The sequence below is a fragment of the Parambassis ranga genome, chromosome 14, assembly GCF_900634625.1.
Source record: "Parambassis ranga chromosome 14, fParRan2.1, whole genome shotgun sequence".
Lineage (NCBI taxonomy): Eukaryota > Metazoa > Chordata > Actinopteri > Ambassidae > Parambassis > Parambassis ranga.
The window spans coordinates 18,733,975-18,753,860 of NC_041034.1; positions in this window are offsets into that span (position 1 = coordinate 18,733,975).

Consider the following 19,886-nt stretch of genomic DNA (forward strand, 5'->3'; position numbering starts at 1 on the left):
TAAATCTGATGCTGATGGCGTCACACATAGAGGGCTAAATGAACTTACTGTCTCTTTTTAGCTCAGGGAATGCTGCATGTTCCACGCTAAAAGATACTGATAAAAAAAAAAAACCCTCCACCTTTGAAAGTAAACACTTGATGTAGCTTCTTATTTGCTGGATCTCTGTAGGCTTATATGACATTTTTATTCTACTCATATCATGCTATTACATTTTCCCCCAAACATTAGGACAGCAAGCATGTCAACAGGAATGCTGTATTTATTCTCCTCCTTAAGTCTAAGGAGGAGAAAAACCACTGCTTGTTAAACAAAGTGAATTCTAATAGCATTGCCCCCACTGAAAAGTGCCTGAATAGGTATATCTGTTTACTACCTGTGGAGGGCAGCAGCAGGCTGGAGATGCATCATGGCTGCCTGCAGTTTTAAAAGAAGAACAAGAGTAGAAAAGAGAACAACAACACAGCATCTGATTTGTATAGACTAAAGCTGCAAATCCCATAGCAGATCGACTGAACTACAAGCGCTGCCCTTTCTGACCAGGCCTGTAAGTCACATTCACTAATTTTAAAGTGATAGATTTACTTTTATGTAAATAGTAAGAACAGAGATTTAATACAGGCTACTAATCTGTAACAGATCTGTAGGCAGTTCAGGAGAATCCGCAGAAAAGCAGAGGAGCAGGATTCAGTAATGTTTAAACAGACAGTTTGAAGAGATGGCCACATCAATGTTTATAGCAATAAGGCACATTGATCTTGTCAATATTGTAGCATGCATATTACTGAATTGTTAGGGATTTGTATGTGCATTTAGCACACATGGTCATTACATGATCTTTGTCACTCACTGATGCTTCTAGGGCAGATATTGTAAAACAGTTGGTACACTAATGGAGACCAGGTTAAAGTCAGTATAAACATAAAAGTTAAAGTCTGTGCTTGATGCAGCACCTGGTGTATTATTGACTATTAACATTGCATTTTGACATGTCATATTATAAAAGTAGGGAAGCTAAAAACCAAGGTAAAAGCTAAACAGAATAGTCTTTTGTTATTGTTCATGTTTTGGATTAAAAGTATTACATTAATGATGGCCTGCTCTCCAGGGTCTTACACACATTTCCATGAACTACACTGTGAACTGTTTTTAGTAAAACTGTCAGTGATTAAGACTGAAGGCAGATAACCTTGCAAATAGGAACAGTTTCACTGTCACAAACAATAATATTTCCCAAAAAGTTTACATCTGCAGTGAAAATGGTGCATTCCAAAGCCTTTTACCAAGAAAGAATGGAGAGCTTTGTTGTTTGATATAGGTATGAGAATCTAACCATTCATTCGGTGTCCATGGTTCATGGCTGTCAGTTTGGTTTATAGGTGAATAGAAGTGGCTGTCAGCAGAACAATACTGGAAAAACACATGCTTTTTAGTGAATAAAATAACCCAGAGGAAGCAGCCAAAGTCAGGACATAAGGAGGCCCGAGATGAAACCCTGAGGCATAACAGCTTTCAGTCTTCAACACAAACATTTTCATCAGATTGTGTTTAAAAGCTACCACATTCATCAAACAGGACACGGGATACAGAATGCTCTTGTTAACCTTAAAATGCATTAGATAGCATTGGTTTTAAATAAACTGAAGTTGGGTGTGGACAATTTTTTGGAGAGTTAGCAACAAACAGTTTTGACAAATGGAAGGAGACAGAAACTTATTGTAGTATTGATAGCAGCGGATTAGCTTGGACAGGGAGACTAACACTTCCATCAGTCACTAACCAGATATTATAATTGTTTCTAGCATGGCCTTAAATCAAAGTCTGGCCCAGCTGTAAATGTTTTTTGTAAAAACATGTATTATTATATGCTGTATAAGCATTTAATATTTAGGGAACTATCATCCCTATAATAAACATTTCAGTACTCAACATGGCTTGAGGAAGGTAAAACAGTTTCTGTGTTTTCAGCTCCAAAGAATCACTGTGTTATGAACGCTTTATCAAAAATGCAAATATATGGAACCTGGGTGTTATGTAAGCATTTGAGAGTCCAACTGGGATCTTCTTTTATATGGGGTCTGTAACCTCATTATACTTGACTTCATGATATAAGCACAGCTGGGTCCTGGACCTGAATGCATAATGTAAATTATTTCTTGAACAGGATCCTTCCTGTCAGAGCTGAGCTCAGAGTTCTGAGTAAAAAACAGGAATGACTAACTGGGCAGTGTTCTACATTTCTACTGAGTTATTGTGTAGATGTTCATGCTGTTATTTATCCACGAGATATAAAATGAGGTAAATATCTAAAAGCTGTCCATTAGGGGACTTTCTTTTCAAATAATATCAAGCATGCATAAAATGCTATGGGCAATTATACCAACAATAATTTGCCAAAAAGGTAATGGCGAGCATGTCTGTGTGAGGGAGAAAGACTGGCAGAGAGAGGGCAGGAGGGACCCGCATTAGCAGGGACACTTGAATGAATTTGAAGAATAGGTTTTTACATGCAGAACAGCCTCAACACTGGGCCCTGACTGGCAGACAGTACCAGCTTCTGTGATTCAAATGATGCAGGTCTGCCTGATTGGAGGGTTTTGAACACTTACAGCAGACCGTCCAAACAAAACCCAGTCCAGTTCTGTGTGTGTCGGTTTAACTGAAATCTGGAGAAAAACAAAACCCATAGATAAAGGCACTGTCATGAGTGTCTCAATATGTTTACATTTCTAAAACTAAGATTAATCTAATTAAAAGTAAAAGTTATTATCTGTTTTTTTCTTTTGAAACCTCCATACAAAAAAATCATGAAATGCAGGAGCATGAATGGACACGCTTTTATTGTGAAACAAAGGCACACAGCAGCGTCTTCAAATTTATTCAGTCAAACATCGGATTTATCAAACCACCATATATATATATATATATATATATATATATATATATATATATATAAAGTGCTCATTTGAATTATTTAGTCATTAAAAACACCCTCAGGGTCATATAACATTTTGTTTCACCAGCCAGAACAGTTTAGTACAATTACTCTTACAGAGTGAAAACAGATCTTGTGTTCATGTAACAGCAGGCGGTGTAACACTGATTGTGACAGTGGTGTCAGTGTCCAACAGCATTATCTCTGTCAAGTGTCTGTCCGGGTCCGGTTATATGATCTCGTGAGGCCAAGCTGGCCCCACGAATGTAAGTATACGCAGACACAACGAAAACTCCCCGCCCCAGCCACATACACACATACACATGCACACTATGTCTGACCTGGGGGTCAAGGTGCAGTGATTCTGAGGTTTGTCTAACTGGGCCTCTTGAAACTCTTGCTTTGCATTCCAGCACCCGGAGGAGGGGGTTTTGCAGGCAGGCTTATTACTGGAGAGAGAGAGAGAGAGACGAAGAGAAAGAGTGATAGAGAGTGAGAGAAAGCAGAAGGAGGGAGGGAGAGGTGGGGGTTGAAAGAAGCTGGAAGGTATTATGGACTATTTCCTTGCCGTCCTAGAAGCTCCAGCTTGTTCCCTCCCACTCAGCCGGCAGAGTTCTAGGACAAAGTAAAGGAAACGCCGAAAACTTGAACCTGCTATTCTCCAGCTGCCTCGGCCTTCTATAGCTCACTTGTTTTCTTTCCCTGCCGTTCCCTGTGTGTGTTTCTCTCGCTTGCTCTCTCACTCCCTCGCCCTCTCCCTGCTGTTAGTGTCTCTCTCTCTCTCTCTCTCTCTCTCTCTCTCTCTCTCTCTCTTTCTCTGGGCTGTGTGTAAGAGGATCACTTTGTTTCCGTTGCCTTTTTCCGCGGTGCTGTAGACACACATGGAGGAGAGGACTGGGTTTGAGGAGATACTGACGGGGGTGCACAGCTGCAACAGTCCCCTCCATCTCCACACCAGGACTAATGCCCCCCTCTCTCTCTCTCTCTCTCTCTCTCTCTCTCTCTCTCTCGCTCTGTCGCGCTCTCCCTGCTTTCTGCCTCTCAGAGGGGTGGGGGGTGCCATATGGGAGCTCAGAAAAATGGAAGTGGATCGGAGATAGACAAGAGAGGAATCTTTCATTCTCGAGCTCGGATGTCGGGATCTATGTGGTAAGTGCTTCCCTGCTTCTCTCTTAGCACTTTTTAGAAGTTCTGCCACCATGTGCCTGAATCCTCCGAAGTGTGTTCAATCCTGCTGTGCTTTTAAATCAAATCTTGCCAACGGTTACCAATTTTTTATTGTTTCAGTCTGTTTTGTCTCACTTGTTTTCAGCATATTTAAGTTCATTGTTTCAATTAAGCTGTAGTGATAAGACGAGCTTTATGCTTCTAAATTTGTTCTGTTCTAAGTTTTTGAGGGTCAAGGTAGAGTGATGAGGAGGGGGGTTGCAGCGGAGGCTGGGGGGGGGGATTCGGAGGGGTCAAAGAGAATGGCACTTGGACCAGGCAGAACTAAAAACTAAAAACTTTTTTAGTCATGACATTGTCTCTGTGAAACATGTGCGTGTTTCAGACTGTGGAGGCTGATTCAGATAGGAGCTGATTTGATGAGGTTTGTTGTGGAGGCCGTTTATTTAGCCGATGGAATACATGGAATACACAATACGATGGAAAGCTCTGTGCTTTCACTTTTTCATGAGCTGAGGATTTTTACATTTGGGTGGAGAGTAACTGTGTGAAATTAAGATTATTCCAACACTGTTTGTGAAAATATTAAAAACACTCGTTTTTTTTTACAGAAAGTCAGAAATGTGTTGATAACCTAGTTTAGACTTTTCCAAGTTCACAATGCAAATTGCAGACTAATCCTCGATCGAGATTTCATCTGCCCCTGATAAAATGCTTGAGGATCTTTTGGATAGCATTGTTGAAAGGATGGTTGCTTTAGATTATTAGCAGTTGGCTCGTCTCCCTAGAATGTTGAAACAGGCCATGGTAGACGTTGCTGCGAGTGCAAACTAATACTTCACTGCAGGCTCACTGAATGAACTCCATTATGTGGTAAATGTAAGAGGCTCTCAGGCACTGGACTATGTGTGTGTTTACAATAGATCTCGAAGTAAAGTTAGTGAAGGAAAATGATTGCAGTTAAGATTCACAGTGAATGTTGTTGAGTACAGTGAATAACTTTACACAAACAAGTCTTCTACTGAATCCAAATAGAAGACACTTTCTCTTATTCAAACGCACTTATATTGTTGTATTTGTTGAATAAATCCAAGTAATTTTCTGAGGAGGAAATGTCCTTCAAAGATGAACTCTGACTAATCTGTGCTCAGCCAGGAAAGAAAGTGCATGTTTTACTCTGGGAAATGAGCTGAGTTAAGTGAGTGAACTCGTTTTAGGAAGCTTTTGAACTTCAGAGCCGTGATTTATGTGCCTTACCTTGACGGTTCATTGGCAGTTCGGGGGGTTTTGACCTCGCTCCCTTGTCTCTTTGAGGAAATCAGAACCCGTCTCTCTGACTGACTCATTCTGTGCCTCCCTCGCTCCCTCCTTTCATTAGACATCTCAGTAACATGGGAATGAAGTGCCTCGACTGGCAGTAATGGACTTATTTCTCCTGTGAAAGGTGGTTTTAAAAGAAGATTAATAGGGTTGAGTGGTGCCTATATGAATGTATTTTCTCCCGCCTCTCTGTGCAACATCATTTTTGCTTAACTTACTGCGTGCTGGGAAGATTTGCTGGATTTTAGTCAATACAACAGCACTTTTATAAACACCCACAAATTGTGTCTGTGCAGAATCTAGTTCTCTATTTCGGGCGTGTAGGTCACAGTCTAATGAGGCAGCAGAACTGCACACCTTAATGAGGACTCTCGAAGTTACTGTCCAAACGTTGTGTTCTTGGTAGAGGTTTCAACAACTCTACATATAGAGACATAATTGCCTGCTCAGCACAAAGAAATGAATAAAGGATAATTTTGAGGATTATCTTATAATGTTGTTTTACATAATCTAAACACAAAACAAATTTTAGGATAATGTAAAAATACAAATTGAATTTAGAAAGATGTTTTTGTAATATTTACTACAAAGTAGCACCTTTTTGTTGCTTTATGTATTGTGTTGGATTTTATATTATAGTAGTGATATTTTTACAAATTACAAACCAGTAGAGTAGATAGTAGAGAGTAGATAAAAAAGGTAATCTGTAAACCTAATAGAAATACAAAATTGGTACTCTACATAGTCTCGTACAGTTCATCCTCTCGTCATCCTCTCCTAGATTTGTTTTTAGGAAAAAGTGCTCACTGTGGTGTGTGTCCATAGATAATTTTAGCTGTCTGTTGTCCTTTATGCCAGGTGAAGACATGTTGTCAGATAACCTGCCTGACCTCCACAGCCAATTTTAGCCTCCCCCTAATGCCTCCTCTGGTTATAAATTAGCCCAGTTGTTGTGTGCAAGCAGTGAAAAGGAAAAGCTCACTTAGTAGCAGTGATTTATTAGTTGTTAGCCTGCCGCTGCCATGTGAATGACAGAGGTGCCATTCAGGATGAAAACAGAAACTCTGAAAGCAAGCAGGATCAGGAAATAGGAGGTGGTTTCCTTTTCTGCCACTCAACCAAGAGAGAAATTACAGGATTTAAGTTTTAGTTTTTCTGCCAAGGAATGTTTTAGTCATTTACAGCAATGCCAGGTTGTAATTCATGTAATATTTACCATGAGCTGTGTCACTCCCTGCTCCTGTTTGATAGCTGAGAGGATCTGAGGACCTGCAGAAAAACAGGAAATAGAATTTTAGCAACAAAAGCATGGTTCATTTTTACGCAGCTGCTCGCCTATTTTTTTTCCCCCTATAAAAACTACTTTGCATGTCATCTTTTAAGGCACCTGTGCAAAATCCTAGCACTTAGAGATACTAGGCTATAGGCTTTACACATGCCGAGAGTCATTTAAAAATCAATGGGTAATCCATCTCTGTAAATCGAGTTGTGCTTACTCCGATTACGACCTTAATGCAAGTAAGATAATTTTGTTAAGATGTTTGTATGACAGTCCCAATAATCTGAGTATTGCCTTACTCGGGTTATGATCAAATTACAAGAGTGCATGTAAAAGCAATAAGTGGAAACCTGTTTGCATCTCCTGTTCTGTTCACTGCACTCTGTGGCACCCAGCTTTTAGCTTTTGAAGAAGCATTTCGTGTACTAAATCCCAGACGTCACAGGTCTGAATTCTTCTACTACTTCTGCTGACAGAGTTACACCTCTAAGACTGGATGGAATCTGCTTCTAGTCGAGTTTTGCTGACTAATGTGGGCACACGGCGTGCAACTGTGAATCCATGCTGTTCCAGGAATGAATATGATGGGAATAGTTATGAGAATACATTTTCCAACAATGCAGCTGTTCATGCAGCAGTAGTTCATAACACTGTAGGCCAAGAAAACTTGTTTAACTGCTTCTTTCTCTCCTCTGTGCTTAGATACATAAAACTGGGACAATCTAACTTACATAGACAGCCCTAAGCTTTGCACATGTCTCCTTTATTATCCCAACGATGCCATGTTGCCAACATGATTATTTATGCTCAAATTAGAGATCCAGAGATCCATGGCAGTGAAGCTTGTTAGTGAAATTAGAAAATCTGCAGTGTTTTAGCATGTGACATTCACTAACTGGCACACTGTTTTTTTCCATTTTGAATTGTTCAAAAGTTCCTGGTAGTGCTGTGGCTCATACCACATGGATAGAGGTCCCTCTAGGAGAACTGAAGATCTAACATATATACAGTTGTGATACCACCATTAAACTACAATCTGCACTCACATCCGGTGTGTACGGGGCACACTGGTTGTTTTAATATATTGTAGGAAAGTTATGGAAGCTGCTTTATTTATATGGTAAAAGAAAGTCATGACTTTATGGTTCATTAGCATGATTTACTTTGATGAATAGCATCAAGGGCAGATGGATGCAATGTGTCATTCAACACTAAGATAATGATGACAGATGATATGCATCATAAGTCACTCATTATTGAATTATTAATGACTTGAGCCAAGTCTGTGGCATTGCCAGTGGAAAATAACACAGATGTTTGGTGTTTATTGTCTGCTGTGATGAATTAATACCCACTGCTGCATTTTCAGTTAAACCTATTATTACCACATAAATTAGATAAGTAGATCAACATGTTGGTCTTTGAACTTAACGTGATATTTAAAAACAAAATATTGCTGGAACAGTTAAAGCTTGCCGAAGGTCTCATCCACAAGCACACAAACACAGCACAAATGGCCCCCAATGGGTTGGTTTTAAAAGAGGGTGATGTCATGTCTGTGCTGGAGACTGTGTGTCCCTTTACCAGCAATCCATTTCTTACACAGCTGTCCTTTCTGACACAAAGCAGGAAAAAGAACAAAGGAAAGACAGAGAGATAGAGAAATACAAGTGTTTTTTTTTGTTGGCCTTGCCTTACCATCCTGCAGCCACTTATATGTATGTGCCATTAACACGTCTCATTAATTCCAGTTTGTTTGTTTTGCCATATAAGTGATGGGGGTGTTATGTCTATGTCCCTGTCCCATCTATTCCCAAAAAATTACCAGGCTAATTTTATAATATTATGTACATCAATTTATGTTTTGTATAGAAAGTGCACCATTTCAAAGACAACAAATTAGCATAGCAACCTCCCAGTGATTAGTGGGAGGTGCTGCCATATAGCTGCTTGCTATTTAAGGTTATTTTAAAAAGTGCTGATCTTTGTTTGTGCTCTGATACATCCAATTTTCTGTATATATTTATTGCTCGTTATTATCTTTGTTTTGTGTTTCAGCAATTTTAGAGATGCTTATTTTGGACAGTTGCCTGTTTCGTGGGTCAAAAGATCATAGACAATTTGTCTGCTTGTCTTGAAGCCAACAGGAGTTCGTCGTCCTTGTTTGCAAGCAAAGGGTGCACAGGAGTCCTTTGTGGAATCACTTTGTGTGTGTGTGTGTGTGTGTGTGTCAGTCACATGACCCTCTCCACACCGTTTTAAACAGCTCAGCTTCTTTAACCACCTCACCCACAAGGGGTGGGACATATGAGGGGAAGGCAGGGGAGGGAAGGGGAACCCATACAGAGCACAGGGGCACACTGGGAAATGGCTTCCATACATTTAGCATTTCCTCTTTGAGGGCAGTGCAGTGTGGTGCAGCAGGGTTGTCGCATCAAAGCTGGGCCGTGAGGAGGGGTGGAGGTGTTGGATAATGCAGACACAATGGGCTAAGGCAAACATTAGGAGTGAGACAAAGGACACTCCACACAGGTCACAGGGGGGTAGCTCTTCCCATTATCTGAGGGAAGTGATCTTAACTGAGGGACTTTTTTTAAACCCATCAGCAAATTAGGGGCTGCACCAAGCTGCTGGTGAGGGTTTTGGTCATGATCAAAGCCTTGAGAGTGTGTCTGTTTATAGAGGAAGGCTGTAAAGCATAGGACAGCAGTCACAACACGACACAACATGGGACTGGGTTAGCACTGAGCATGCTATCATGACCATGTTATCATTGTCACAGCCAGGGTATTTACTCATGGGAAGCAGAGGATAAGTTCTTTCTCATCTACACTAAAAACAGCACAAGCACCATATGTCACAGGGTCAACTGAGGGTTCTGACACCATATGCATCCACTCCTGTTTTCACATTGGCCAAAATAAAGCCAGAATCTACACATTTTTAAGGATATCAGATGCTATTTTCTTCAGCCTATCAATAGAGTGCAATCATTTTTTATTAAGTTGCAATAAAATCATTATGTTGTGCCTTTGTCAAGTTCATTTTTTTTAACAAAAAATAATAATAATCTGTGACTGATTTTAAATTAATTATTTGGATCATAAATTTTACAAAATGCTTTTTATATGTCTGTCCTACATTATGCCTTCAAAGTGTTATCATTTCATAACATATTGTGAGAAGAAATCAGCAAATCGAAAAATATTTGTTTGATTTTTTTCTCCTCAATTGTCTTAATTGTTTAAGGGACTGCAAGTTTCAGCTCTGCTGACCACTTCAGAGCTCAGATGTAGGTCAGCTTTTAGCATTTTTTATGAGCTAAACAGCCTGTCAAGTTGTGCTCTAATTTATTACTCGAAAACAAGGCGTCAATTACGTGGTAATTACACGCTCTTAAAGCTACTGCTTAACTGCCGGACATTATGAACATTTATGTTGTTGTCAGTAAACGTTTAATTTACTTGAACATTGTTTAGGAGACTGTAATCAAAACAATTAACCTATTTAACATCATAAAAAAGAAACGAATTCAAGGGAAAACACTAGAAAACAGATATAAGCAGGCAAACCAACAGAACTCTATATTGAGAGTCTTCAAAATGGCTCAAGTGAATGTCTATATATTCACATGTGGTTGTCCAACTGTGTGTGTGCTTTTTTTTGTATGAAACCCTATGCGTGTTTGTGTGACTGAAGGGCCATTATGGGACAGGCTTTTAAGGGAGATCTGGGAAGTGGAAACCTAATACTGCCTGACTGCTGCTCTTGTGTACATGAACCCCACAGCTGCTAGAGAGAGAGAGAGAGAGAGAGAGAGACGAGCGAGGGAGAGAAAAAGGGAGAAAGAAGGAGGGGTGGAGGAGAGCATGGTGCGCTCAGTAATTAGTTGTCTGGTTTTGTATTGACCAGTCTGGTGCTCAGGCCTTGGGGACTGTTAAATTTGCTATTGAAACTGAAAGGATTATGCACCCAAAAGAAATTAAACGGGAGCAATGAATAGATTGTGGGCCACATGGTGGACTACTGTTTTTTTTTTCTTCCCCTTCTTCAACTAGCCTTCATTCTTCTTCAACAGGCTCGTATTTTCTTGTCAGAAGCTGCTGTTTTTCATGTTATAGGTAAATTGAAAAGTGCACCTCGGGGTCGTGACAGTTTGATGTTGTGATGACACCCTATTTTGAGACTGACCCATTAAAAAAACAAACACTTGTTTGCTCTTTGCCAACTGTCACATCTGGAGGTTTTCTTGGGGTCAGTTTATCAAAGACACACAAAATCCAAAATCATTTCCGCATGTTAGGCGTTGAAAGGTGTGATGTCGCAAGGGTGTAATGAAATCCATTTGAATGGAGACGTGGCGATTGCAAGCGGGAATTGATGTCTCCTGCCCGAGCCGCCCAGAGGGAAGAGAGATTTGTGTCTCTGTTTACTCCTGCTGAGGTTGGTCGTACTTATTACAGTGGGCACGCTCAGGAGGGAACATCCTCCACAAGCTTTTGGCCCAGGGAGACTCTATTCGGTTAGATCACCATCCAGCATTGTCAAACTGTTGTCTGTTTAGTGTCTTTTTAAGCAGGGGGCGGTGGCAGTAGTGACAGAAAAATATCACAATTCCTGTGTAATGACTTTCAGTGTCTGCTAAGCAGACCAGCGCTGAGAACGGTTTTAAATATTTGTCTGTAATGTGAAGGATCTCTTGCTTCAGTGAGTTAGCCTCCATCTGCATCAAGCGTTTGAACCTGCTGAACTGTGAGCCTTGACTGTATCTCGTGGATGATAGAGGGATGATGTCATGCTCTCAGTGTTTGTGTAGCTGGCAGAGGCTGACATGCTGGAGAGGGTCGCACACTATGACTCAGTCAGGACCAGAACAGCCCAGTGGGACATTGTCTCCAAAAGTCTTCTTTTTCTCTCTGCTGCCACTTAAAGCTCCCAGTCTTTGTGAGGAGGTTCTGGTTTTCTTTTGAGTTCTGTTTTGATGCAGTGATTTCAAATCTCCTACTCAACATGCCTTGTTTTTAATCTGCCTGATTGACTGGTAACTTTTTGATACAGAATGGAGCAAGTTCTCTTTGTAGATAAGACACACAATCTGGTTGAGATCTTTCTTTGTGATTATCCCAATGTAAATACAGGAAAGGCCTGTATGCAGGTGGCTGGTCCTGGTTTGAGGTTAACCAGACCACACTGTTTTCTGCACATGGAAAAGAAATCACTGCTGTAATTTCACAGAGGGTCTATTTTTTGTTACAAGTATAAGGCAACACAGTCACACTTTGTTACCATGAAGTTATGTAAACTAAAGAATGAAATATCACATGTTTCTTAAACAGACACATGTGAGAACTGAATGGCTTTTTCTGTATGAAAACACATGCATCTTCTATGTATCTAACTGTGATTAGCAGTGACAGCAGCATGATTCACTGTGGCAGACACACAGACAGTTTTGTAATGGAGCCCCACAAGAGGACGAAATAAGGGAAAAGGAAAAGAAAATGACCACTGAAGGAGAATGGAGTGAGAATCATCAGTTAGCCAGGGACTTTGGACTAGGTCTCACTGACAGAATTTGCATTAATGTAGTCACACACACAGTCACATATGTATGTATAGGTGGATGGTTATTATGACTCTGAAATGTAGCCTTTCTCTGAGGTGTGGATGGAGGGTTTTGCCTTGTTTGTGATTAATGCTCTCCCCAAAACAGATTTGTGTCTTTTAATAAACCTGCACGAATTGAAATAAGTAACAGCATGCGATGTTACATAAATTGCTGTTCAAGTATAGACTGCAACACATTTACGTCAATGGAAAACTAGTTCCATTTTGCTCTTGTTTTATCAGCATCATATTTGCTTCTTTAAAAGGGTTCATTTTCCTCAGTTATTGTCTCAATACCTGAAACACACACACAAACATTTAAGTCTGAGTGAAATGGCTACCAAAGTGCTATTTGTTTCTGCATATTTATATGCATCTTGCCATTTCCTGAAAAGCCTCTCTGATGGCCTGAGCAGGCACTGCCCACCACTCTGTGTCAGCTCTGCCAAACCCGTTGTTTTGCTGTGTGTTCTAGCCTGAGATTCAAAGCGGCTGCTAATTCTGCTGCTGCTGATAGAGGAGAGATCTAAAGAAAAAAAAATATTTAATTCTGCTAGCTGTAATGTTTTGTTTTTGTTATTTAACATTTGTAGGCTACAATGAGTGAAACTCAAACTTTAAAGAAGCAACTGTGGTGTTGACGTGATGTGGGCAATGTGTTTCAACACATATTTGATACCAGAAATGTGTGTTACATTACACTATCAATGTTATTTATTAGGCTTTATAAAGGTATTAACCTAAATCCATCAGATTTGAGGTCTCACCGCAGTATAAGACATTTTCTTTTACCAAAAAAATTACTTTCTCTTACTATATTTACATGAGTTAGATGGATCTGATTAAACATATATTTCTCATTTTATAGATCGTTAGATATGTTTATATTAATTTATTTTATAATCAGGACGAAACAAATTCCAATACAAGGTGATCCTGAAAAAAACTATGCTGGATTTTCTCCACAGTATTATTTCTAAAATGATGTGTGATGTCAGTTCTAATAATATAAACTGGCTCAGTCTATTTTCTTTCAGTGTTCTTGCCAGTGAAAAATTCAAATTTAATATGTTTTTTAGGCCTCTACACAGTTAAAAACTGAAACTGTGTTTTGCTCTTTATTGTCATTGTGTGGCAGTGGGTACCTTGTCCCTCCTTATGTGACGGCAGGCTTTGGACTCGTGCTCATCTGCAAATATAAACCTAGCTGACTGAGCTTTCCCCCCATTTTGGGGTCTATGTCCCCCCTCCCCTTATCCCTCCTGGTAATAGATGGCCTCGTCGCTCTAGGTTTGAGCCCACCTTTAAACGGCTAGACGGGGCTGGGGTTTGTCTCCGGTCAAACGATGGAGGGGAACAATGCGAGCCGATGACATTGTCTGCGTGTATTAGGAGGCCCCCGTCTGCCTGCAAACACACATATAAACACGTAGTGGCGGTAATGCGGCTGATTTCAACCTTGGTGTGACAGGTAGCAGGGAGAGGACAGGATATCAAGGGTATGGAGATCTGCATTGTTTGTTCATTTTTACACTCAACGCATTGCTGTTTCTCCAACATGGCTTCCTGCGTCTGGGAGTTGCTTGATGCGTCTGTACATCACATTCATTCCATGCTGCCTGCCCTGCGGTTTGTCTCTCAGGACAAACCCTTTGTCTGGCTGAAGCCTTTATACTGCGTGGCTGGGATGGAGCCTGTATGTGTGTGTCTGTTCATGATAGAGCATCTCTTGAATTGTGTGTGCAGTTGTGTTTTGATTCATAAGCTGCTATGTTGATGTTGACCTTGGCCGGGTTTGAATGTGTGCAGAGAGGAGATAGAGAGACAGAGAGAGTTTATGCGTGTGTGAAAGCCGTTTTTCCCTTTTTTATTATTCTATCTAAATGTGCTTATGATGCCAACATATCTGTTATTTGGAGGATGCAGAGCTGTCTCTGCAAATGTATGTTTTCTCACCCTGCTGTGGCTCCCTGGGACAAGGATCTTGCTTGTTTTTTTTTCCTTTAGCATATTCTGCATTCATATGGAAATGGAGGGCAGAGGAGGGACAGAATCTCACATCAACTTGATCTGGTCATGAATAGCTGCCAGTGTTTGCACTGACCCAGAGCTGGCTTAAAGGGACTGCCCAGCCTCTGCCCTCAGACCACTGAGCCGAGAGTCGACCACATTTTCAACACACACACATACACACACATACACACACAAGTGTATATGACCTCACATACACACGCTTACATGGAAGATGAAAAAGCAGATGCTCATAATTGCACTTATACAATTAGATACACTTGAGCACTTGGGAACACGGAGCACCATCTCATTCTGTCACTGTCTGTCTTGCCATACACAGACAGCCATGCTAAATCCCAGGGAGACGCCAGTGTTGCAATATGCTCTCCTTTTTTTTCCTTTCAAATCCTTTCTTTATTTAATTAACCCTCACTTCTCTGTTTTACATACCACAACTATGACTAAAAGGTAATGCTCCTTCAGCATTAAGGTTTTGACTAAAAGGTTTCATTTGTATGGAGTTTTATTTTTGCCAAGAAATGATGCAATAACTACACAACAAAGGGCTTAAAATTTAAACAAAACTGAGATTTATTTTAGATTATTAATTTTATAGAACAAATTAATTTGATATTTTTTTGTGGTAAGAGAGCCTGAAAAATTCACAGCCATTTCTTTAATAATAATTTCTTTATTTCATTGAAATGAGCTGCAGTCAGAACAAATATATATACGTCAGTGTAAAAAAAAATATTTGTCATAAGAACGAAAGGAACAAAAAAATTGTTTTCCATATTTTAAGCATTTTATGTATAAGAATATAAAGAATTTTGTAATTCTGCATGGCCACTGAGAAAATACATGGGCCTGGGTTAGATTAAGATAATAAGCTTTTACTGATCTTTGTCTGTGAAATAATATATTATTTGAGGAGTTTGTAATATATTTTAAGTGAGTTTTCTTCTCTAGCATCTCTAAATACAATGGGCCTCCCAGACCGAACCGCTGCGGTTGGATCTAGCAGCAGGGATCCATCAAACAAGATTTGTCTCGGTGGATATGCTTGTTTTGTCCTTCAGGATTAGATCCCACCACCCATATTCAACCCACGTCTGAGTTATTTTGCCTTTTATGCATCTAGACAGTTTCCCAAAGTGTGCCTGTAGAGTTTTAATTAATTTAGTACCACAGCCTTTTTTTTGTTTTTAACCTTTTTAAAAATGATCTCTGTAGTTTCCCTTTTTCCCTCTAATTTAAGAATTATATAATAATGAATTAAATACATTTATTTCATTCATTACTAAATCATTTTAAATTTGTTCATGTATTTCAGGTTATTTTTTTATATCACAGTAACATTAATTTGCATTTAATCGATTTATATATTGAATCTATTTAAAACACGTTTTTATTTTAACTGTCATAAAAACAGTTACATTATGTTATTTTACCTAACAGTGGAAACTTGCTGTTTTTCTGGTTTTTAGTTACACTTTCAGGGTGCATTGTTAAATTTAGTCAGAGTGTAATATATGACGGGCTGAAGCATGGCATGTCACAGCTCAACTTATAAACACAAGTGTCCAGTCTCAGTCTATAAAAAGAGCAACATGCTCAAGGAGGGCCCCTATGTGTGTGTGTCTGTTTTGTCTCTCCATTAGCACCCATTCAAGAGACAAAGAGAAAAAGAGAAGCAGACGATGGGCTTGTTAACACACAGGCATTAGTGAATTAGTGTGTGTCTTTGTGAGGGAGGGGACACTCCTCCAGTGTTATGACGGGAGTCTTTCACCGACGATACACTCCACTCCAGCACCACAAGTGTCCGGCCGCTGAATAGGAAGGATTTGTTGCTCTACACCTAATTAAACAGTGCTTTGAGTAGTGGTGATGGTGAGGCTTCCTTTGTCGCAGTGCACCTTCTAAAGCACCTTCCAAAGCTTAATGTGTGACTTTAGTGATAGGGATGGTGTGGCCTGTGACTACACGTGGGATGTTTAGTATTAAGCATCAAGTCTGATCAATTTAATTGTGCTTTAAGATTCTTAAAAAGACTGTCGGAGAAACAGTGAAACAGTATGAGTCAGATAATATAGTGAAGATGTTGAATCTGCTTAGTATTGTGGATTTTGAGCAGGGCTGACTCCAGGGGGTTTAGGAGATTATGATGCCCTCTGTGCTTTGTGCAGCAGCCTATGGGCTTGACCTGAGGGAGGGAGACGCATGCCTTTGTGGCCTTGAGAAGGGACAACAGATCATGAGCAATGGTGTCTAAGTTAGTTCAGCTCAGACTGTTGATATGGTGATAGGCTAGCATTTGCCTTTCATTAGAAATTAGTTTTGGGGTTCTTCCCTGAAGATCCCTCAGTAGGATGTGAGGACTGCAGCCAAATTAGATTTTTGTCAAACATTCATTTTCTTTAATTGTACATTTTGTAAATGAATTCCTTATTTAAAGGCATATTGTCTCCCAGGGCCCTCATGCTGTAGAATTGGTGAGGTCTATCACCCTGACAACCCTAAAGGAATTTCATTAGTTTTCAGGGGGGTTTTAGTGTCTCGTTATCCTCTAAATGCAGTATGAGACACTTTTTATTTAACAATTTTAAAACTTTGACACTGGTATATTTTTTAGAGTACTTTATATGTATATATATAATAATATATATGAAATTATATATATTAAGCATTACTACCATGTAAGCTAACTTAAATGAATTGTGATTTTCATGTCAGTCAAATGTATCTGTTTTCTCCCATGTGCAGCTAGCATAAACCTGAATATGTCTCAGTAAGCTGCAGTCACACGGTTTGCTGGCTGCCCAATCTGCATTCAGGAGACACATACAGGATCTGTTCAGAAACAACGAAAAAAAATCCGAGTGAGAGTTGGAACTTCTCATCCTTTTCAAACTCTCCCTTGTATTTGGTTAGCTTTGCTGCCTCGTAATGATGCGTGAGTGCTGCTGACACAGGGTCGTGTCTTTGCGGCGGTGGGAGCAGACGTGGTGGAGCAGCACTTGGCATTCGCCTGCCACTGTTTCCAGGCAGGATGATGGTGATGATGAGATGCTGGTTTACTTGTATGTTCCAGAGAACATCTGCCGAAGCTGTTTGTGTTGTGTGTGTGGTGCAGACAGTGAGTGGTGCATTACTTTTATTTTTTAATACACTTTTTGCTCTGCTTGTCATTTAGTTCGGACCAAATTGCAGCCGTGCTACAGAGACTCCTCTGCAATACTCAGAGATAATCTGAGCTGATGGAGGGGAAAAACACATTTCATCAAAAGAATCAAAATGTTATTTTTGAATTTATTTCATCCTGTGGTATTTGAAGACACTTTGAAGAAAGAACCACTATTTGGAATTGATTTAAAGGATAAAAACATTTAAGCTAGAGCTGGAAATATATTTTAAAAAGGCTTCCCTGATGTATTTAGTTTCCTATTGTGCACAAAGCACATTGGTTCGTACTTTTATTTTCTGTATTGTAAAACACTGACTCGTGCTGGTGTGTAATGTGAGACAGGAAGGCTGAGCGTGTCTTTGTGGTAGATTTGGCCGAGCCGTCCCTGTCGCTGTGTTCAGTCGAGGAGTAATCTCTACCCCTCCACCTCACAGCCCCCTTCTCAGCCATTGTTCCCGATCAGATCAGCCAGCTCTATTTTCAACATGCCACTTCTGTTGTTAATTTATCACAGCCTTGTGCCTTTAGAAGGTTTTATATTATGCTATTATGTTATCTTATTTAGGATCATTTATTTTACACTAGTTTAATATTTCTCTTCTAATCAAGATCATTCCTTTTTAATATATTAATATTAAACAGAGACACACTTTACACAAATTTCTTACCTTTAAAATAATTGATGGGTTTAATTATTTTAATTTTCATTCCAAATAAAAATAAAGAAGTTTTTACTGCACTGGAAGCATATTACATAATGTGACTAATGCAGAAGTAACCAGCACATATTTAGATCAACATTTGTCAGAATTATTTACAATTTGTTTCCCTCCTCATCTTTAACTACATTTTAATCACATAAAACCTAATGCATATGTGTCCTTACCAATGATGAGTTATTGCAAGGGATTTAGCAGGTTGTTCACAGCATTGCTTTTTTTGTCATTTTATTTATTTTCACATATTCTTAAATGAGTAACAGATCCCCTGCCTTAGCCCTCTGGTTTTGTGCTGTTTGGATGTGGGTTGTGGTAGCAACAATATTTTCGGAGGCAGGCCTGGTAGTCACTGTGGGAGCAGCCTGGATTGTTGTGCGAACACAATGCCTTTGCGTTCTTACTTCACTGGTTCCTTTGCTTTCCTTCCTCTGCCTTTGAATTTGCTCATTTTCTGCCCTGTTTTGTTCCCCCTTCTGCCCCCTTTGATTGGCCCCAGCATAGCAACTTGTCACATGGAGCATGGAAGCTATAACTGCTCCTCTTTGCAGACTTTGCTTTCCAAATTTGATGCTGAATAGCATGTTTTCCATCTTTGTAATTTCCTTTTCACCTCATGTAAAGGTCTTATTTTTAACCCTTGTCGTGTAGCTGTATGTATTTAAAATTTATATTTATAACCAGCTTGCCAGAATGATTTGAAAATCTATTTATAAGATATATAAAAAAAGGATCACATTTTCATTTGTTTTTAAAATATCTGCATTTGTTTTGCAACATTTTATGTGTTAAAAAATTAGGAATTCATTTTTTCTTCCTTTCTAATGTTAATTGAGAAAGTAGAAAGTAGACGGTGACAAGTCAAGCGCTATGTGTCAATTAAACAACAAAATGAGTTTTGCTTTATGAATCCGATTGAACAAATAGTCACCTTATTCGTGGCCTCATCCTTGATTGAACAATATTGATATGTTGACATTGATCGTCTCACCTTTTACTAAAGCTGTCATCAAAGCTCCCGTCTGCCCTCTCTCTCTATTGCCCTGTCACAAGCATGTATACTCATCCATAACCATTTACTGTGAGAGGTCAATATGTAAACACACACACACACTTTATGTTAATGAAAATGGATATAATTTTTGCTCTGTTGAAATAATGATTATATTTAACTAATTGCTGTCAATTGCCAGGTCTTGATAAATTAAGTGGACTTTGACTAAATGCTGTAAATTTAAAAAAAAATACTTCAGGTCAAATAATGCAGTAATATATGCATTATTTTCATTTTGATATTTTTTTATACACAAACTGTATTCCTAGAAAATACCTAAAATAACTCAGCAATTTAGATTTCACAGATTGTTCAGATTTAAAAAAAAAATCATTACATTTTAATAATAGTTATTATTTAACTGCTGCAAATAGTGACAACTGCTAACTTTACTTTGTTACTTTATTTTATTTTTACTTTTTGCACAGTTAAGCAATTTAATTTAATTAACACTAAATTCAATTTCATTCAAAATTATAAACCAAAAAATTCATCTGATTTAATTATTCACCGATGAAATTTACTAAACCTGCTAATCACATAACAAAATATCCATATCAGTATTAAAAAATGACACCGTTACAAGTAGTGAGAAAAGAAATCACAGC